We start from the raw sequence: 24,122 nt of genomic DNA, 5'->3' as shown, positions 1-24,122 counted from the left end.
AGGATGAGATATCACATGTTCAATGAGATGCAACCCCAAATGAAAGATATGGATAAGTGATTGGATAACATTGAAGGTCTAGCTCTTCTTTGGCTAAAGAAACACTATCAAGTTATTGGAAATACTAAGAGGGGGGTGAACCAATATTTCTTTCAATTGTTAGTGTTATGCCAGGACACAAGAATAAAAAAAATTACTTGATTAATTTTAATTAAAAATACAATAATGAGGACACTAATCCTCCTTTACAAATTGAGGCTCCAACTTGTCACATAAGGACACCAATACTTTTCCACAAAGCAAAGCACCAACCAGGTAATATAATGAGGACACCAATCCTCTTTAATAAGTCAAAACACCAAATCAGGCAAAAATTGAAGACACCAATCTTGATTAGACACCCACCTATTCAATATGATCAATTGGACTTCAAAGCTTCTCCAAAATTATATTCTAATATAAGCTCCAAAAACTTATTCAAAATAAGAATCAAATATTCATCCAAAACTTCTTCAGGTTAGGCATCAAAGTCTGCTCCAAAAATTCTGTGAGATAGGAATCAAATTTTGCTCCAAAACTTCTACAATATATCGAACTATGCTCCAATTTTTTTTGTAATATAGGCATCAAAGTCTGCTCCAAAATTGGCTCTAAGACAAGATGAGACAGGTTGTAAGAAAGGTCTAATGGTGGTTGCCACAAGGTTCAATATAGACTTGTTTCAATGTCGAAAATAGGGATTGAACTGAGGCTTACACAGAGGTCAAATTGAGTCTCTCTCAAGGCCGAAATCAAGTTTTCCGTGGATAGTCTTTGGACTGAAATAGGGGTATAAAAGTATGGCTTCAAGGACAAGATTCTCCTAGAGTAGGTCGAGAGGGATGTTGCAAGGGGCCAAAGTTTCTTCCAATTTTGCTTCATAAAATGCTTCAAAGGATAATCAAAACAATATTCTAGAAAATGCCTAACCAGATCAAGGAAATCTTTTGGAAATTACTCCTTTAGCCAGCTCCTTAGTTCATGAGTTATGAACCATTCTCCATTATTTCTTCACAGGTCTAACATACTCCAAGTCCTTGACCGAATGCATTAGCAGAATGGGAGAGGGGATGACCTAATTATAGGCCTTATTGACCCCCAAACAGGGCCGACTTAACCCAATTAGGGCTGACCTTTCCTATGGGAGGGTCGACTTGACTAAGAACACTAAAATTCAACTTTTGTCTTGAAAAAATAAAATCTCCTCAATCAAGAGGAGTTGGGGGGCGAGGCACACCTCTTTGTAAAGGTATTGAGAGGATATTTAACGCTATAATATTATCTTCTTCAACAAAATAACCTTTGACATCAATAATAATCATTTTTTCAACAATATCCCCTTTTTTTAATTGATGACAACATTTTGATCACTGCTTTCCTTGGATATATGCTACCCCCCCTTTGACATCAATAAAAAAGGGATGCTTTACTGGGATGAAAGAGAGATGACACCCAACTTTTGACAAAGATATTCAAATTTTTCTTGAGGAAGAGGCTTGGTGAAGATGTTCACAATCTATTTGATAGTGCTGATATGTTCCATTTTGATGTTATGATCAACAACCTATTCTTTGAGAAAGTGGTACTTGATCGAAATATGCTTCGTTTTTTAGTGCATGACTGGGTTCTTTGAGAGACTGATTGCACTGGTATTGTCATAGAAGATAGTGATGGGTTGATTTATTTCCATTTTGACATCCTTCGAGGCTTCCTTCATCCATAGAATCAGTGTACAATAGTCCATTTCTCCTATATATTTGGCCTCAACTATGGAGAGAGATATAAATGATTATTTCTTACTTAACCAAGATACAAGAAAATCCCTTAAGAAAAATGCATTTCCATTGGTGGTGCTCTTCTGGTTGTCAATGCTCCCTACCTAATCAACATCTATGCATGTTGTCAAAGTAAGATTTGTGCTCTTTGGATACCATATTCAAAAATCAAGGGTGCCTTTTAGATATTTGAGTACCCTTTTTATAACTTGCATGTGAGATTCCTTAGGAGCTAACTGGAATCTTGCTAGGATACCAATTGCCTTCATGATGTATGATGGTGAAAATGGGGGCTTCACTCAATGAACCTCTAAGATAGCATGTGCATTCATGGCACACTAAACAATACCCTTAATTTGACTACATATTGGAAATTACCTCTAAAAATCACTTTATTTAACCCCCCTGCCAATATGAACCCAATACACCTTCCCAATTTAAAAAACCCCTACTTTCACTAGATATTGTAGGTATCCATTTTTTCATTAACATTTTTTATACCCCTTTATATTTTTTCATTAACTTTGAGCTCCATTTTTTATACAAAACATATAAAAACCCTTTACCCCTTATTATATGCTCAATATATTATGTCATTTTTCAGCGAAAATCACATGGAATACCATTTGTCGACGCGTTTCGAACCAACTAGTGTGGTTCATCGCTTCGAACCAACTTGTCTTGACGATGAACCACATTAGTTGGTTCAAAACGCGTCGACAAATGGTATTCCATGTGATTTTCGCCGAAAAATCTCTCATAAACTTGATATGGATCACAGAAGCCTGAACTCTATAATATTATGTCATTTTTATATACATCCCCTAATATGAATTCATATGGTATGGTATTGCTCCCCTAATGAAGCCTCTGTGGCCGTGAAGTTGTCATATATAAGAGACCTCCAATCATTGATCTATATATAGTTGCATCTATCTCTATAGGTTCAACATCCTTACTTAGCTTACATCCTGTAATCATAGGTGTACTTACAGTAGCACATTCTTCCATTCCAAACTACGTAAGCATTTCCTTAAGGTATTTCATTTGTGTTATGAAAATTCCAGCATTGGTTTGAGTTACTTGAAGTCCGAGGAAGAAGGACAACTCTCCAATCATTGAAATTTTAAATTCCTTTGACATTTCTTGGGAAAATCCATGACTCATTTCATCATTGTTGTTACCAAAAATCAAATCATCCACATATAAAGTGTGATCAAGAGGTTATCTTTTTCCATTTTCATGTATAGGTTGCTTCCTCCAACTCCTCTCTTCAACCCTTGTTGTTAAAGGTAGTGATCTAGTCATTAGATAATTTTTGTGGTATAAAATGGACCTCCTAAGGAATCTTATAAAATAATAGTGAAAATAATAAAATAAGATTAGATTACCTCATCAAGTTTTGGAGGGAAAAAAGAAAAAAAACTACTTTTTCAACTTATCTCCTTATGATTTTATTCAAATTTCGAGAGGGAGCACACATTGGATGCAAAATTTAATTTTTCATCCAAGGAGTACCTATGTTGCATACTTTCGATGGACCCTACTACACGAAAAATATGATATACATAAAAAGTGTGATTGCAATCACATTTTTTCCTGTATTTCACATTTTTTGTGTAGTAGGGTCCATTGAAATTATGCAACATGGGTACTGCTTGGATGAAAAAATAAATTTTGCATCCAACTAGTGCTCCCACTCGAAATTTTACTAAAAACGTAGGGAGATAGGCTGAAAGTACGAGTTGATTTTTTTTTTTTAATCTTTTAATCTTTTTACCCTTTACTCCAAAAATGATGAATCATTCTCCATGATTGGCATCATTATATTGAATCATATTGGTTCTTATAAAGTTGATTTTTGTTATATATTTTTTCTTTGAGGCCCACTTTTTACCTCAAAATTTCTCTAATGTTGGCATACCAAGCTCTTGGAGCTTGTTTTAATCCATACAGAGCCTTCTACAATTTGTATACATAGTCTTTATTTTCTGACAAGTCAAAACCTTCTGGTTTTTCCATGTAAACTTTTTCTTTTAGGTCGACATTTAGAAAGGTTGGTTTTATATTCATCTGATGGATTTTGAATCCTTTCAAACATGCAAATGCTAAAAACATTCTTATAGCCTCTAGTTTGGCAACTGGAGAGAAAGTTTCTTCAAAGTCAATTCCTTCAATTTGAGTATAACCATTGCACACCAATATTACCTTGTTATGATAACCTCTCCATCTTCATTCATTTTGTTATTGAACACTCACTTGGTTCCAATTATATTTTTATCCTTTGGATGAGGTACAAGTTCCCATGTTCTATTATTTTCAATCTGGGTCATCTCTTCTTCCATCACATTTATCAGGTTTGGATCCTTACTTGAGTAAAATCCTTTGGTTCTATTTGGGATAACAAAGTGATATCACTCTTTTTCGGTGTATTTGTTAGTATCCTTCATGTTTTTATTCATGTGTCCATATCTTTGATAATATTCTCTTTTGGATGGTGCTTCTATACAAACTTGAAAGTTTTATTGGATGGGGTTTGTATTTTTTCTTCCTTTTGGTCTTCCAACTCCCGATCTTCTTTTGAAAAAATTTCCTCCTGATCTATAAGGATAAGGTCTTATTCATTTGTTAGATTTAGTTCTTTCTCGAGTAAAGCCTTGTTTATTTTTACATCAATGCTTTTTACTACCTTGCTAAGTTGATTGTTTGTGCATTTGTATGCCTTCCTAATGAGTATCCAAGAAAAAATCCTTTGTCTACACAAGAATCAAATTTTCCCAGTGAATTATCATTTATTTTCATAAAGCATTTACTCCCAAATATTATTAAGTGTTTCACAAAAGTGGACCTTCCTTTCCATAGTTCATATGGAGTCTTATATTTTTTTACCCGAAGTTGTGCCCTGTTTATGATGTAAACTACTACCCCAACTCCTTCCTTCTAGAATTTATTAGTTACCTTGATATCTAATATTATCATTCTTGTAGTCTCCTACACATATATGTTCTTTCTTTCTACCACTCCATTTTTTTGTGGGGTTCTAGAAACATGAAGTTTCATTTTGATTCCATGTTTTTCACATAACTCATTGAATTCTCCTAAAGTAAATTCTCCTCCTATGTCTGATATTAAGCACTTGATCTTTAAATACCTTTCATTTTCCACTGATGCTTTGAAATTTTTGAAGAAATATAATGCCTCTGATTTATATTTAAGGAAATATACCCAAATCATTATGGTATAATCACTCATGAATAATGTAAATTACCTTTATGGGCATATCTCTCACTAGTCCCGGTTTGTTTTCCATGTTGACATGATACACAAATAACATTTGTTGGTTTTGAAATTATGGGCATATCTCTTACTGCTTGAGTTTTCTTGGTCTTCACCAAGTTATCAAAGCTTAGGTGTCCCAAGCATTTGTGCCATAACCAACTTTCAGTTGACTGACTCATGTAACATTTTTCTTCTTGAATTTCACTGAGAGTGTATACATTATATGTTTTTCTTACCCCTTTTCTTATGAGACTTCCTGAAGATGATCTCCTTATTTCACAATATTTGGCATGAAATATGAGATCATATCCTTGATTACACATTTGGTTGACGCTTATAAGATTGTGCTTAAGGCCCTCAACATATAACACATGTTGAGAATTATTGTGCCTATTACAATAATTCTAGCAGATCCATTATCTTTGAAGGTCACATTTCCTTCCATCTCTTTTCTTAATGAGATGAACTTATTCTGGTCCCCTTTCATATGTTTAGAACATCCATTATCAACAAACCACTAAATCTCCTTGTTCTGAGCATACATAACTAGTTTGCATTTCTTAGGTGCAGATTCTTTAGTCTTCCTTTCCTAGACTCCTTTTGAATTTAATAGTCAATTTTGTGCTTCATGCTCTCGATTGTTGCACCTGTAACACTCTAGACTATAATTTGAAAGAGGGCACAAAGGAATTATAATTTCTGATTTGGTCTTGGATTTTAATGGCAATAGCCTTATTTTTAGAAGGTTGGTGATTAGCCCTATGAGCCTTGCAATGTTTTTCCTGATAACCAAAAGTTTTACAAAAGAAACAGTGACGAAGGAAAATAGTTTGATACCTATTAGTATAAGCTTGCCTTGATAAATCATTTCTTCTAAGGAAGGGTCGTATTTTTGGATTCTCATTCCTTGGTTGATATTTGTTTCTTGTTGTACTGTTATGAGGAATGTGATGAGACCCTTTAAGGACATCAAAAAAACTTATGTGTTTTACAAGATTATTTTTTATGAAGCTTTCAGGATTTTCTTCATGACGAGTACTAATTTTTGTCTTTTTTGAACTAGAGTATTCACTTGTACATCCAAGCTCAGACTTGTCATGTGGTGGACTTTGATAGTTAAGAGTGGCATCTAAGGTTTGGGAGCTCTTCAATTTTTTTTGACTTTGTCTAACTCCTTTTTCAGAGATACTGCTTCAACTTCCAATTTTTCACTTCTACCTTTTCCTTTAGTCTATTGCTAAAGACTTCTTCTACTTACTTAGTTTCCTTTTTCTAAGTTTTGAGTGAGATGATTTCCTAAGATAAATTTCCATTGTTTTTCCTGAGTCTATCATTCTCTTCTAAGGAACTAATAAATAAATCATTCATACCTTCAATTCCTTTTTTTTTCTTCTTCTTCTAGATTTTATGCTTGATTTGAGACAACCATGAATAAAATTTCTCTGTTTTCATCATATTATTCTTCATCAGAGACATCACTATCATACTTGGATAAGAAATTCTTCTTTCTTGAGCCTCCCCTTTTCAACATCCTTTTCTTAGGTTCTTCTTCATCATCACTGTCATTTTTTAGAGGAAGCTTCACAACATAATGTCATATCTTACTACATGTAAAAAAATGAGAGGTAAATTACCTTTAAGCTTGAATCCTTTCTTTAGCCTCCTGAGAAGTTGTGCCATTTTAATATCAGACTCATTTTTGGTGCAATAACTACTCTTCGCTCTTCTTGATGACTTTGATGCTTTGAATGCAACTTCCTTATGGTTTGTATTTCCTGACATCATATCATGCATTGTGTGAATTCCATGAAGTTCATCCATTAATAAAGTGTCCAAGTCTTTTAGTTCTTATATGGAACAAACTTTAGCATAAAAATGATTTAGAAGAGATCTTAATTTTTTTTAGACAATCATCTTTTCTTTGATATCTTCACCTAGCCCTGTGAGAGAGTTAAATACTTCATCTACCCATAGGAAGCAACAATATATTCTTCATCATTCATTTTGAGACTTTCAAACTACCTTCTGAATGTTTGAAGCTTTGCCTTTTTTATTTTGTCATCTCCTTCATAGATATTGATAAGCTTGTCCACATTTCTTTAGTTGATTTTCAACTCATAACTTTAGTGACTTTTGAATATGATAGACCACTTGTTTTAGAGTTCAAAGCCTTGGCATTTGTTACATACACCTTCTTCTCGTCCTAGTCTGTTGGAAGAGTAGATGATATTTTATATCCATCTGTAACTGATTGCCAAACTTCAACCCTAAGAGACATCAGATAATACTTCATCCTGATTTTCCAAAATGAAAACTTTGTTCCATAAAAGTGGGGAACTTTAAGTGCTTCTTTACTAGCCATTGTGATTGAAAATCCTTCTTCTAGTTGTTAGGTTGATCTTGAAGAAGTTATCTCTAATTCCAATTATTGGAAATACTAGGGGGGGTGAATCAGTATTTATTTTAATTGTTAATTTTTGCCAGTTAAAATTATCTTAAAAATGAGAAGCACAAACCATGCTAGGACACAAGAGTTCAAAAAAAAAATTACTTGAATAATTTTAGTTCAAAATACAATAATGAGGACACCAATCCTCCTTTACAAATTCAGGATCCAACCTATCAAATAAGGACACCAATCCTTTTCTACAAGCCAAGGCACCAACCTGGTAATACAATGATGACACCATTCCTTTTTAATAAGTCCAAGCACCAACCTATCAAAAATTGAGCACACCAATCCTCTCCAGGCACCAACCTATTCAATCTGATCAATTGGACTTCAAATATTCTCCAAAATTTTATTCTAATGTAACTCCAAAACTGATTCAAAATAATCATCAAATATTGCTCCAAAACTTCTTCATGATATGCATCAAAGTCTACTCCAAAACTTCTTCAAGATATGCACCAAAGTTTTCTCCAAAAATTCTGCAAGACAGGAATCAAAGTTTGATCCAAAACTTCTACAAGATATCAAAGTATGCTCCAAAACTTCTACAAGATAGGCATCAAAGTTTGCTCCAAAATTGGATCTAATACATGCCAAGACAGGTTGCAAGAAAGGTCCATTGGTGGCTTCCATAGGGCCTAATATAGGCCCATTTCAGGGCCGAAAATAGGGGTTGAACTGAGGATCAAGCAGGGGTCAAACTGAGGCTTACACAAAGGTCAAATTGAGGCTATCTCAGGGATGAACTTAGGTTATTTGTGATTAGTTGTAGGGCCAAAATAGAGGGTATAACAGTCTAGTTGCGAGGCCAAGATTTTCCTAGAGTAGGCCAAGAGGGATGCTACAAGGGACCCAAGTTTCTTCCAATGTTGCGTTAGAAAATGCTTCAAAGAATAATCAAAACAAAACTCTAAACAAGACCTAACAAGATCAAGGAAAAATTTTGGAAATTACTCCTTTACTGAGCTCCTTGGTTCATGAGTTATGAACCTTTCTCCACTACTACTTCACAGTATGAAATACTCCTTAAATCCTTGACCGAATGTATCAGTCGAATGGGAGAGGGAACGAGCTACTTACAAGCCTCGTTGACCCCAGAATAGGGCCAACTTAAACCAATTAGGGCTGACTTATCCTATGGGAGAGCCTACTTGACTGATGCCACATAAATTCAACTTTTGTCTTGAAAGATTCAAATCTCCTCAATCACAATGAGATAGGGGGTGATCCACACCTTTTTGGAAAGGTATTGAGATGATCTTTAAGCTTGTGAGATTCTCTTCTTCGATATGATAACCTTTGACATTAATAACAACAATTTTCTCAACAATATGATTAAGACCCCATTGAGGTGGATCTCTCTGTTTCTTCATAGATTGCATGATAGCTATTTCGGTTTCGTAGTTTATAATTACTATATCGATGGCCATCCTAGGAATTTTAGTTCATTAGATAGTTACAATTATGAATAACATAACTTTATCTCATTTTATATAAATTTTCATTTTAAACCTCTTTTTACAAAATATCCTTTTGCATTAGGATAAGTTTTCTGGCAGCAAACTCAAGGTATGCAGTAACTCTCTAATTTTGTAATTTCATCGAATATTAATAGGACCTTTAGGTTACAAAAAAAATAATATAGTAGTTGTTATATATATATATATATATATATATATATATATATAGATATATAGATATATAGATATATAGATATATATATATATATATATATATATATATATATATATATATTGGATGTGCCCCATAGGTTAGCTCAATTAGTTGAGTTCCCATTGCTAAGTACCTCATCAATTGGGAGGTCACAAGATCAATTCTCCTTGACGCTCTTGGGGTTAGGCCCAACTAGTTTGGTCGACGAGATTTGATTCCCTTTGGTGTTGATATGCCTAGATTTTCTCGTGGATGTAGCAACCACCTAATGTCTGTGAACCACCATTAAAAAATATATCAATTGGGTGTAGTTTGGCTAGTTGGAAAACGTGTTCTTATCCTACCAACCCCAAGACAATTCCCACATGTGACATGTTGAGATCATAATGAGCCTTGAGAAATGCAGTAAAATTATGTAGTTTCCAAAAGATTAAGAATGAAAATTGAAAATTCTTAATTAATTGTAAAAATTAATCAAATCATGTATAAAAAGAAAATTCATACACAAAAATTACTTTTCCTATTTAAATGTTTAATGCAAAATGTTTTCACCCATATTTTATGAGAGTGAGGTGTGATTCTGTCTATGCTCAAGATGAGATTGGCCCATGTCCCTTTTAAAATTGAAATAAAATATTCTCTAAATAAAAAACGATGTAGGCTATAATAGAAAGCAAATTATTTTCTAATAAAAAACAGTGACAGCGATGATAAAAAACAAAAATGAACATGGTTAGTTTTAATTAAAAGCATTATAAAACACAAACTTGAATATGGTTAGTTTTAATTAAAAGCATTATAAAACATCAATAACGCCTTAGATCACTATGTTCACTTGGTTAGTTATTGATATGCCATAAAATATTTCACTCTCACTCTCAACCATAAATAAGATTTAAATATATCACTTAAATAAAATATCTCAATATTCATGTTAATTAATATATTTGAATATCACCCTCATATATACAAAAAAAAACAAAAACAAACAAACAAACAAAAACAAAAACTTTAATGTTAACCATACTAAAATACTTTAATTTGCAAAGAGAAATAAATAGATGTGTAATTCATTTTTAATGGGATAATGTTGTTCATAAATAAAGCATACCAATGCCCATGGTAAATAAAATATTTGAATGTTTACTATGTATAGATTATATGTGGTTAAAAAATAAAATATATTATATAAAGCAATTAAAAAAATAAATTATTATTGTTAAAATATTTCAAATATTCTTTTTATTCTATATTTTTCAATCAATTTTGTCTAAAATCTGGAAAAGATTTGTTGGAATTGCAACTTTAATCTATATAGTCTACACAATCCAAGTGTTAAGATGGATTTTCAAGACATTGAATCTATTTATATATTAAAAAAACTCTCCTAGATATTTGGTAAATATGTGAATAAGATGAATCTATACTAATTAAAGATTGATTTTCCATATTTAAAATTTCAATTTCTTATTGTTTCCAATCCCACACCATAGTATTTTGTCAATAAATTGATTTAATCACTAAATCACTAACATTGTAATGAAATGATTTAATCGCTATAACATAATTCTTTTCCAATAATTCAATTTACAAAATTTTATATATATATAATTTGATTAGCAAATAATTTTATAATATATAAAATTTATAAATTATTAATTTTATTTCCATCCACTATTCCATCTAAATAAAGAAAATGAATAATAAACTAAAATTTATAAATTGTTAATTTTATTTCCATAAAAAGTTCCATCTCTATCAAATCTCTATCAAATATTTAAATGTTCCATCTCTATCAAATCTCTATCAAATATTTAAATAAAGCTGTGAAATATTGATCACTATAAACTATCAAATATTTAAATAAAGCTGTGAAATATTGATCACTATAAAATTTATATTCCTAAATTGAAACCTAGAAAATGTTTTTTCATTATAAAATTTATGTTCTCCAAAAGAGAACTGAAAACATTTATATATAAGAAAGAAAAATCCAGAATCATAAAATTGAACATAAAACTCAACAATTAAATTACTTTGTTAACCAAATACTCTAATGGCTAATTAGAACTGTAAAGTAATTTTCACAATGAAGTCTATACTCTCGAATGGTAGAGCTGGGAAAACTTATGTATTGTGGTTGGGTCGATTTGCCAACATGACCGTTTAGATCATTGTGACCATTGAAGCAGATTGATACTTTGCTAGCTATTCCAAATTAAATATTAATAAGTTTTATGTTTTTAATGCATGTAAACATATAATTTTTATTAATAAGTTTTATGTTCTAAATGTGTGTAAATATATTTTTTTAGATAAAAGATTTTTTTGAAGTTTGGTAGGATTTTTTGATTTTTGATTTTATATGTTCATTATTCACTTTCCTATAAAGAGAGTAACACAAAATTCAAACTTAAAATTTCCAATTTAGTAAGATTTCATTCCACAACTATCACCACTTAAACTATCCAAAATTAACAATAATATATTTACTTTTATATAATAATATATATTAAATTTATAATTTTTTATATATTTTTAATTATTAAATCTATCTAACAATAAAATACTTGTTTAGATAATCTTCGGCAAAATCACATAACCAATCTTTTGTCGACGCGTTTCGAACCAACCAGTGTGGTTCATCGTCAGGACAAGTTGTCCTGACGATGAACCACACTGGTTGGTTCGAAACGCGTCGACAAAAGATTGGTTATGTGATTTTGCCGAAGATTATCTAAACAATGTTATGGATCACAGAAGTCTAAATTCCTTAATAAAATACTTAATATTATATTAATATTAAATTTAATATCATTTAATTTAATGTATGATTAAAACTAATACACAAAAATCTTATCCACAATTTTCGAACCATAACAATGTTGTTCTTGTACCATCAGATACCTCTTTTGGTCTCTCAAAATTATTTCCATACTTAGATTTATTTAAATTTACCATTTTGAAACAATTCCCGGTGAAAATAATAATCAAATTTATTTCTTTAATTCTCTGACGGCCCAGCTAAGAAAGAAGACACATAATATCCCTTGCGAACGAAGCAGCGGGGTCACACTGAAGGTTCGGGAAGGAATGAAATTTTTGTATTATTTGCGATTAGGAAAATATGCGGTTTATTTAGCGACGTGAAAAATTGTGGCTAGAGAGTTCACAAGCATATATAGTTTAGTTTTACAGTTTTGTGGTACAAAATTTTCTCACGTAATTATTAGACCACAACTTAGCGACTATTTATAAAAATATAATTACTTTCCCACGTAATCATTGGACTACATTTTAGGGAGTTAGGGACCAGTTATAAAAGCATAATTTGAATATACTATTCCAAATTAGAAAAACATATTCTAAATTTAAGGAATATTTATAAAAACTAAATATATTAAGGTTTTGATTTTTTATTACTCAAAATAGTAATGGTTGAAATTATAGATATTAATTTCTGAGATTATAATTTAAATATAATAAAATTTTCAATGACGTTGAATTTATTTTATATTTTAAAATGTATATTTTTAGAAAAATATGATTTAATAACAATTATATAGTTATATTAAATTTAAGTAATAATTCTCATTAAGTTATAGGTTCAAATCTCATCTCATGAAGATAGATTGAGAGTGAGAGTCACTTGTTAGAGATAAAAATTGTTTTAATAGGTATCCAAGTTGTCTTACAGGTGGGTTGATCATTGTTTCATCTAACATTGAGGTTAACCTTCTTTGGTCTAGGTTTATCCGTATAAAAAAAAGGAAAAAGAAAATTTTGGGTAATAACTACTAAAAAACCAAAACATTATAATATTTTTATTAGATAAAAATATTATACTAATAGTCTAGGAGCATGACTCCACCAATGAGTTATTCCACTTGGAGTGGTTTTCCTTGAATAGAGATGAGGAGTCAAGCTGCGTTTTTAGATAGCATTTAGTGATACAACCTTTTAAAAGAAACTTATCCAAAAATTTGGCTTTTGTTGATAAGCTTGCAACTTGACACTTTTGTGAGGCTTTGGATAGAACCTATCTATTAATTCCAGGTCATTATTCAAAGACTTCTTTATGGAAATATTACTATACATGCATATTTACCTAGTTCATATTTTATTTATGGGTGAGAATATTCTCCTCTTAAACAAGTGCACGTTCTAGTTATGCATAGCGACACTTTAGTTACTCAAGTAGAGTCTAGTTTTGCATGCATCACTAGTGCATCACTTCCCCCATGTGCATGGTTATGCATGCATGAGTTCTTAACTTGTGCATGATTAGCTAATTGAGGACTAACTCCATTGCATTGCGAGTTAATACACTAAGAGAATTATTTATTAGTGATTACCTATGTGCCTATGCTAGAATGCCAACTTAGTGTGCATTAGTCCTCTCACATAGAATACACTTTATATGCAATTCATTCATTCTTTGAAACAATCCAAATTCATTCAATCTCTTTGGCCATAATCTTGGAATTGTTGTTTCTTCTTTGCAACTAGATTTTTGTGCACATGTTATTCAACAATTTTACGTGGTATTAGAACACAAAAGAAACTTGTAAGAAGAAGCACATATTGACAAAGGATTGTAGCACTTGTAGAGAATGGATAATCCCCAATCACTAATCCTTGCATCATTCAATTATTTTGAATTGAAACCAAAAATTCTCCTTCTACTCTATTGAAATTTGATGGAGGAGCATCTAACCTAGGGTATCATGTTTACTAAAGGATTTAGTTCCCTAAGTTAGGATTTAATTATTTAATGTATTTTTTCTATAGTTTTAAGAGAAAATGAGAATTATTGTAATTAGGAGAAAGTTCGAGAGTATTTTGGAAGATTTGAGAGATTTGAGGGTTAGTTAGATCTCATCTAGAGACAAGGGATTAGGTGAGAGTTTTTATGGATCATGAGAGATATTGTGGGAATTTTTTTAGGATCTAAAACCTACTTTGGGTTCAAATCCACTTGTATAAGTCTAAGTGAGCCATGAAACATGTAAGTGTAGGAATGAGAGTGAAGAGTGACTAGCCAACTATTAGGCCAATATTTCTTTTGTAAATATTTTATTTATTAATGAATTATTTATGAGATTTCATATATAAGAATTGTATAAATTTCAATTTTATGTTGTGTGTTAATTTTTAATATGCAGACCCCTAGCCTGCCACAACATTTTGGTATTAGAACCATAAGAGAAGTGACATATTTATGCATTGAGGGGTTGAGAATTGTAGAAAATTGTGCAACTTGCACATGTTGGATAGAAATACGTTGCACGATTACCAGATCATATGAGAGGCGAAGGTCAGTTTCTTGTTGGGCCTTATTCTTGACCACTTGAATCATGGTGAGACTGTGGATGTTTCGATGCTAACATTATGGCTTGAGCCTTCTTTTTATTTGTCTCTATTATTTTGTTTATTCAATTGTAAAGAATGTGGTTGTTGAAAGCCTATATCGTTTACTGAAGCGTTGGAGGTTGCATCAATGATAATTAAATTTTAAATATTGATGAAGCGTTGGGCTTAAGATCTACGTTGAGGAATTGTGCGTGAATAACAAGCTACAGGAGTGTTGATCAATTTCTGGAACTGATAGAAAGAGAACGCAAACAAAGGATTCTTAATCGATGAGCAGTGGATGGATCGTTGCTGCAAATGAACAACACCCAACACTGGTAATTTTCCAAAAAAAAGTGTTGAACTACATTGGGCTCAATTTCCTGGTGAATACGATCTGTTCCAAAGCCAAATTGATCTACAGGAGAAATCAAACATTGAATGCATCTGTGTACAGGGTTGTAGTACAAGTCTCGAATGTAGGCCCTCCATTCAGAGATTTATTAGTTATGGAGTGTTGAAAATTTAAGCAAATAAGTGATGAGAATGGAAAATGTTTCCTCAAACGTTGTGATACCTTTCAAAGCCATGAATGTAGTGTGCCAAATTGGTGGAGACTCCTTTCGTGATCAGAGTAAAACTTTCGGCAATTAAGACAAAATGTTAGCAAATGGGATTGCAAATTCAATTTATGGATTTGCAATTAGTACGAAGAATCGAAAGATTTGTGAATTCCTATAACACAATAGTGTTTCAATAGTCTATTTTATTTGTAGACTAAGCAGTGGAGGTAAGACTTTAAAGTAAAAGTCCAATAATACGTTTGGATTGAGAATGGTTTTCTGTAGTTGCAATTACATTTATTTCTTGTTACCTAGAGATTAAAAGAAACTGTTGTGGGCATGGAAGAAATATTAGAGATTATAAGAAACTGTTGTGGGCATGGAAGAAATATTAGTGGCATTAATACTCTGAGAAGCAAAATTGGCCTGCATAATTTATTTATTGTAAAGTGTCACATGAAATATTCTAAAAGGTTATGATGGGTTTTATTTTATGATGTAGAATGAGTGGAATATGAAATAAAGTTAGTGGAAAGTTAAAGATGAAGATAGATGCATCATTTTAATGTTTTATAATATTATTTTGATTTTGAAGTGAAAGTTATAATGAAGAGTATGTATGAACACTTGAAATTTATTTAGTCAAAGACAAAGTTGAAATTTGTAAATTTAAAGTCGAGAGTCAAGTCAATAAGTTAAGTCGAGAATAGGGTCATTGATTGTAATTGGGTGCATGATAAGTGGAACTTGATACCCAAATTTTGGTCAATATATTGTAATGACAACTTGAAAAAAACCTTCCAACAATTGTAAGTGATTGGAAAAGAAATTGTAGCAACGACAAGATAGCAATAGAATCTTATAGTTAAGAAAAGAACTAGTTGAAGTTCTTAGTGAATAAAATAAGGAGGTGCAGCAACCAAAGGAGCAAGGAGCGCTAAAAAAGAAGGTTCAAGTGGAATGAACCATTGGACAAGTTTAAAGGAAGTAACTTGGCAAGGTGTTAGTTCGATTGCAGTTTACAGTGAACAAGGTGAAGTTCATGAAAGGAGAAGGAAGATGACTATGGATAGTCATTTGCAGAATCAGAGAAAGGCCACAGTGATGCCATAGAAACTGGCATAAGTGATGAAGAATTTGAGAAAGAGATTGTTGAGTTGAAGGCACGACTTAATGTGTTGATGGAGTTGCTACAGAATAAAAAACATGGATGGATAATGAAGAAGACAACTAGATGGCCAATCAAGTAGTTGATTGCAAGAAGACAAAAGCACAAGTTGAAAGTTTTGTTAAGGGAAGCAGAAAAACTCCAAATAACCGAGATGAATGTATGCATTTTTGAACCAGAATAAGGACCGATGCTTGGTGAGGACGATGATGATGCTGAAATGAAATCTTTTGATATGAACGTGGGTTTGATTCCCACAGATGGTGCCACAAACTGTTTAGAAGATATGCATATGATGATTGAATCATTGATGGAAGATAACAATTATGTTGATTTTAAATCTAAAAATTGGTTTGTGGATGCAGGATGTGTTGCAGATGATGGTTCTATTGAAATGATTTCTGAAAGTGATCGTAAAATGCTTATGAAATGTGAAGAAGAATTATGATTGCTAGAAAAGATGTTGATGGAACCTGAATTTAAGCAAGTTACAGATAAAGAAAATAATTGTTCAAGCAGTGAAAATGTGGCACCTGAATGTAATTTACAATTTAATGTTGATGAATATAAATTGATGTTCCCAAATAACAACAGTAAATTTCAATCAGAAACTAGATTGGATATTGAAATTGAAATATTAAAGAAACTGATGGAAAAAGCACATAAACCAAGATATTGCAAGAAGAGGCAGAAACATAACAACATGATACATTTTACTACTTGAGTATATATCAACAAAGAAGGAGGATAATTGCAGCATAAAATTTTGAAAATCGGCAAATTAAAAGTCATAATCATTGAAGCAGAACAATAAAGAATGGATGATCAACAACAAACTAAACTTTGGGATCCATGAGGAGTTTATCCAACTTATAAATACATATGGTCGAGAGACCTTGATTTTATTTTACCTGAGGATTCTGATGCAGGAGCATCTAACCTAGGTTATCATGTTTACTAAAGGAGTTAGTTCCCTATGTTAGAATTTAATTATTTAATGTATTTTTACTACAATTTTAAGAGAAAATGAGAATTATTGTAATTAGGAGAAAGTTCGAGAATATTTTGGAAGAGTTGAGAGATTTGAGGGTTAGTTAGATCTCATCTAGAGATAAGGGATTAGGTGAGAGTTTTTATGGATCATGAGAGATATTGTGGGAGTTTGTTTAGGATCTAGAACCTACTTTGGGTTCAGATCCACTTGTATAAATCTAGGTGAGCCATGAGGCATGCAAGTGTAGGAATGAGAGTGAAGAGAGAGTGGCCAATTATTAGGCCAATATTTCTCTTGTAACTATTTTATTTATTAATGAATTATTTTTGAGATTTTATATGCATACATATTGTGTGGATTTTTGTTTTATGTTGTGTCTTAATTTTTAATTTGCAGCCCCCCTAGCCTGTGACATCAAAATTGTAACTTTGGAGGTACTCCCACAACCCTTGGGTACTAGGTTGTGTGGATTTGACCAACGAAAATGAGATTTCATTGGGAAAAGTACCCAAGTTGTGGGCTTTATACCCAAAACAAATCATTTTTATTCTATTTATTGTGTGAGGGCAAATTCGATAAGCTAAAGGGGGCACCTAAGAAAATTATGGAGAGATATAAATATAAGTGACCTAAGTGGAGGTCAAATACACATGGCAACTCATTCTTATGATTACATTTTCCTTGGAGACATATACCTCAGGAGGAGTCACAACCTTGAAAGAAGAATATATTATGGTTTTTCTTATGTTGAAGAAGGCTGAGTATACTCACGAAAGGAGGCCAAGTTTCTATGTCAAGTTTGTGCCCTAGAAGAGGTTTGTCTGCGTCAAGATAAGGAGCCAAATTATCTGTGTGAAGTTTGTTTTTTTCTTTGCATAAGGGGAGAGGGTCGAGCCCTGAAAGAGGCTTAACGTGCCTCAGTTTACATGTTGTGGAGGGCCGCAAGGCCTCAAGAAAAACATTGGTTTTATGTGGCAAGATTAAGCCCTAGAGGAGGCTAAAAATATCCTCACTCTTGGACAACAAAGAAACGAGTTATCTCAGGGATAGAGAAAGGGAAGTGGGATAGGTTGTGGGTTGATGTGGTGAACTTGAATGGTTACTGGGGTTGCCATAGATTTTGTTCACTAAGAAGTGATGAATAATAACGTTAAAGAGGACTAATATATAGTCCGCTTGATGAGCTAAGTGACTATTAGTGCTGGATTGATTTAGGGTTGATTGTACAATGACACAGAAGGATCTTACTCAATGTGAGAAGTAGACTTGTGTTAGAGATGATGCATGCAAGGTATTTGGAGCATCAAAGACCCTTGTGAGTAGTTGAGTGCAGAGGCATTGAAGGTGCAATATCTCTGTGAGAAAGGAGGTAAAGGACTTGCCAAGTGCCCCAAGGACAAGAGGACTAATGTAACACCCCCCTCCCACATCTACCCAAAGTAACCATCCAACTGGGGTAAACATGCGACAAGAGGTTACTATGATTAGATTCAACTTCCTACATGACCTTAAGGAAGTGGAATCGACAGAAACATAACACACAAACATTCAACATTAGCTTCAGGACGCTCAGGAACCAATCCAACACTGCAGATATTTTTCCCTTGGGTCCCACTGAGATTTTGGACAACTTAGGCCTCAATCTCTCTCGTGCTATAGGCATGACAGTGTCGAGAAACCCAAAGTCGCTCTCATAGGCTTGCCTGCCAGCGTCTAGAGACCCAATTTTCTAGTCTTATGCCAGTGTCCCCATGGTTTGAGCCACTTTTTCAGGCCCAAAGCCCATGTCACTCCCCAAAATGGAATGATAACTTAGGATCAATAAAAGAACAAGGAAAAAATGATGCAAAAGAAATAAGTTAAACAAGACCTTAATCAAACCCCTTCTAGCCATGATAGGCATTTCGTCAAACATGTCGCAAGCATGTAATATATAGGTATAACCAACATAATTAAACATAGGGATCTTGTACTTATTTGAAAATCGCTAAGAACAATTGCTCCCTCATGTCCTTTGCTGCATTACCATCTATTAGACCATAGATACATTATCCATTCATTGACAAGTAAAAACATGTTAAGAGCCATACATAACTGTTGTCATAAAACATATAAGTAACTAGTATAATAGAGATAGAAATATCCATGAAATCATAGCCATATGAACCACATATAATACAATATAATACTCATAGAAATACAAGGATAAATAAACTTTCATTAATGATGTAAAAACAAAACCCGGGATGGGACATCCATGTTCCACCCGTCCATAGAATGGTTGAGCCAAATCTATCTTCATCCATTCACCCCTATATCATTTTCCAAGCGTGGATGTGGGACTTAAACCAAAAGAACCAACCAGGGCATACCGATACTAAACCACCTCACCCTCATCAATAGAAACCAGGCTCTACCGTAATCCATCCCAGATCACTAGGCCAACACAATGAACACATCGTAGTGGGCTTTACCGTGATCTCCACCCGATCACTAGGCCAAACAAGCATGGATGCCGCCAGATTTCTCCACCTACACCATGAGGAATTTTTCTGCCTCCTAGTCAATCAGGCTTTATCGCAATCCAAACACAGATCACTAGGCCCTAAACCGAGACCCACTCTCCAAGATTTACTACATATCCCAAACGCGAGATTATTTGGGCCAACGGAGAGAAACCCACCTCTTGGCTTTACCATATATCCCATCATTCATCGGCAAGGATTCCTAGGCCCACCGAGTCAACAAAATCATTGCTCTACACAAGCCATAGTCTGACTCAGCAGTCACTAAGTCAACAGCTTTACTGTGATCCACAATCTGGTTCAAGGACCACTAGGTCATGTTCTCTATCATTTGGAGATCCACCCCACTTGGCTTCAAATCCATCTGACAATCCAACTCAACCAAAACATGCAATGCTAGGTTGAAAACATTGTTATACCTGGCAAAACCCATGCCACAACAACAAAAGAACCACATGCAATGCCATGCATGCCAAATCTAGCAAGGAAAATACACATGTAAATCAATACCTACAGAGAACCATGTTGTAGTTGCTTGATCCTACTCTTCCTTGCTTGCTCCTTCCTTCTTCTTACCTTCTTTTCCTTTCTTGATCTCATGCATAAACATAGCATAAGCTTGAGCCAAGAGCTTACATTGACTAAGATCTTGCCAAGTGATCCTCAGAAATTTTTTTTTAAATGAGGCCTCTATTCTCTTCATTTTCCATTATTTCCCTTAATCTTCCTCCTCACATGCAACATGTGACCTTTCACCTTCCTTTTCTCCTAATTTTATTTATTTCATAAACAAATGTGTCAAAAATGCCATTTTGCCTTTCCAAATCCTTAGCCATTGCCTTTTCCCATTTCCTTAGCCATAAACAACCAAATGAACACCCCTTAGGATGTCCTGCCCAACATTTAGCTTGGAATAAGTGTCCCATCAACCATGGCCTTATATTTTTACATGGAATTTTCACCAGGGCTGTTACAAAACCCTCCCCCTTGGGGGAACACCGTCCTCGTTGTTCAATGACACCTATATCCAACAAGACTACTGAAAAAAAAAACATACTACCCATGGAACTTTATAACATAGTTCATTGCAGTATTTTCAATGACCATATGCTAAACATGACAATTATACTGTTTACTAGAACTTTATAACATAAATCATTTTTGTATTTATAATAACCACATATACACATACATATTTGCTTCAACCAACAAATAAATATACGATCTATGGAGCTTTATAAATCTAGCTCAATACAATATTTACAATAATATACACATATACACATTTTCTCAACCAAAAAATAAAAGGATACGATGCCTGCATCTACAACAAAGGAATCTAGAGGCTCACACCTCCACCCTCAAAGTAATACCAGGATTCACCTCCTTCCTAGGAATTCCAAAATCCACTGCAAATTCAAATATGCATCCAATGTCCGACGATATAATCCAACACCACTTGTCTTCTCAATGAACAATTATCGGCTCATTGTTCGATGGCGCACTCCCAATGTGCATTTGATTCCATCTGGCAATGCTAATGACAAAAACAAACATATCCATGACCTTCCCTTCTCTACTACAGATTCCCTTAGGAAATCTGATCACCCCCTTCCGTGTAGTCACTCACCTTCCAAGTTTCTCAGAATCCCCTATCTCGGACGACCCATCCCTTGGCAAGGCTTCCTCGTATCGGTTTCCACACCGGACAAACACACAATGCCTTCTCCTCTACCATGTGCACATGCACATAACGTGCATCACACACATACAACTACGCGCATCATACAACACCATGCAATACATGCATCTACACCAGTACCATATGTACCACATGTACACAATACCACCTATACACTGCAACTGCCTACATAATGTGTGCACAACATCACATGTATACGACACCACCTGCACAACATGTACACAATGCCACATGTACATTTCACCATTGTACAACATGTACACAATGCCACATGTACATTTCACCACTATACAACATGTACAACATATACACAATATCACATGTACACAGTACCACACGCACAACATGTACCTGACACCATATGTACACAACACCACATGCACGACATATACACAACACCACCTACACACAACACCACTTGTACAACATGTACACAACACATAGAGAATTCACTAGGGGAGAAATATCATACCACGTGGGTTCATATTGGGGGATATACATTGAGGAAAAATGACATAATATATGGGGGGATATATAGGGGTAAAGGGTTTTTATATTGGAAAATATAAAAAATGAAGCTTAAAGTTAATAAAAAAATATAAAAGGGGTATAAAAAAATGTTAATGAAAAATTGGATACCTACAATATCTAGTGAAAGTAGGGGTTTTTTAAATTGGGAAGTTGTATTGGGTTCATATTGGTAAGGTGTTAAATAATGTGATTTTTAGAGGGATTTTCCAATATGTAGTCAAATTAAGGGTATAGTTTAATATGCCATGAACACATGTGATATGTCATAGGTTCACTGAGTGAATCCCCTGTGACACAACACCACATACACACATCACCACTTGTACAATCATGCACACAACACCATATGTACATAGCACCACATGTACAACATGAATGTAACACCACCTGTACATATCACAACATATCCAACATAATAGCATCATATGTACACAACACCACATATCCAACATGCGCAAAGCACCATATGCACACAGCGCCGCATATACATCATGTCGACAATACAATATATACATAGCACCGCATATGCAATATTCGCACAACACTATCTGTACCACCCTGTACATAACATTGCATAAACAACATGTACACACACTACATGTTCACACATCATAGATGAAATATGTATAACATATACAACATATGCACAACAATAGTACCTCACACCTGAAAGCACATTGTCCCTACCGAGAAACCTTTCTTTCAATGTCTTATCCATGCTTGTCCCCAGTGTGCTGTAGACCACACTGCTTTCATTTCAATGATGTATCCTTCAGCATTACCTGACATAACATATGCATAAGCATAATACAAGTATACAATATCAACTCATATCCACATGATACTGACCTCGTATATTTGTCATGACTACTCTTCTCAATTGATTCCTCGTAAGACCAGGAACCTCTTCATGTCATTCGCCTGTGTAAGCAATCATTCCTCCACAAGGATGATTCTTGATGACCCTATCAGACAGTGACATAGATACATAGATACATACATACATAATTAGCATAAAACAATCATCATTTTGTCAGACAACGACATACATACATACATGTATACATATATAAACATCATCATAATCATGATCATAACATAATTACCAAATAACATAAGGTCGAGGTTAAGACAACTTCCTTTATTCATGCATAACATGCAAAACATTGAGAATAATCATTCCCAACATAGCCAAGGCATCCAAGACCTCAAATCCATTTACTTTACCTTTTCTAGTTACCTTTCACATGTTTGTACTGTCACCATCCGTTTACCACTATGGACCAACAAGTCCATCCGACTTTCTTAGTCTTACCTTCCGCTACGCTTACTCATGCACAAAGCTTCATCTAAGTCTTACATTACCTGTTGGATAACACACAACTCCGCCCAAGATCCATTAACTTTCCTCTTTCCCAAACAATTCCCAAGACTCAAAACAGAAAAATAAAGAACAAGAAGCAACCAAGAAGAAAACCATGAAAACTAATAACAACACGACATCGCAATAAAGTGGCCAAGCTATGCACCAAACACATGCAAAATTCCAAATCAAGCGCAACAATCACAAAATACCAAAAGCACAAGACTAACCACAGACACCATGAATCAATCCCCATGGTTCCCAAGGAAAGCTCAACCAAAGCCTTCTTCAAATTTTCATGGCAATTTCTTTGCCATGCAATCCCCTGCATCACACCACCATAAACACATAACTGTCAGTGCATAAATAAATATAAAAATACACCGGATACCTTATCTTGGTTTCCCAAGCACGTTGCTTGCGACTAAAGACATCCATGCCATCTCTCAAGGGACTCCAATCCTTTGACAAATCCACCTGTAACTAAAGACTAGCTAATATACCTGTTAAGTACATGTTCATTAATATAACATGTATCCACATAATGTCATACAAGAGTAAGGTTAAGAAGACTTCCTGTATGAAAAGTACTCATTCATTTGCAATTAGGGTTTCCAAACATAGCCAAAGGAATTCTTGCCCAATTCCTTTCCTTTACCTTTTTATCTTGTTGTAATCGACGCTTACTATGTACTATCACATCAC

The sequence above is a fragment of the Pinus tabuliformis genome, chromosome 3_1 (assembly GCF_031772625.1).
Source record: "Pinus tabuliformis cultivar Carrire ecotype Pingquan chromosome 3_1, CPIR1, whole genome shotgun sequence".
Lineage (NCBI taxonomy): Eukaryota > Viridiplantae > Streptophyta > Pinopsida > Pinales > Pinaceae > Pinus > Pinus tabuliformis.
This window is presented reverse-complemented; position numbering follows the sequence as displayed.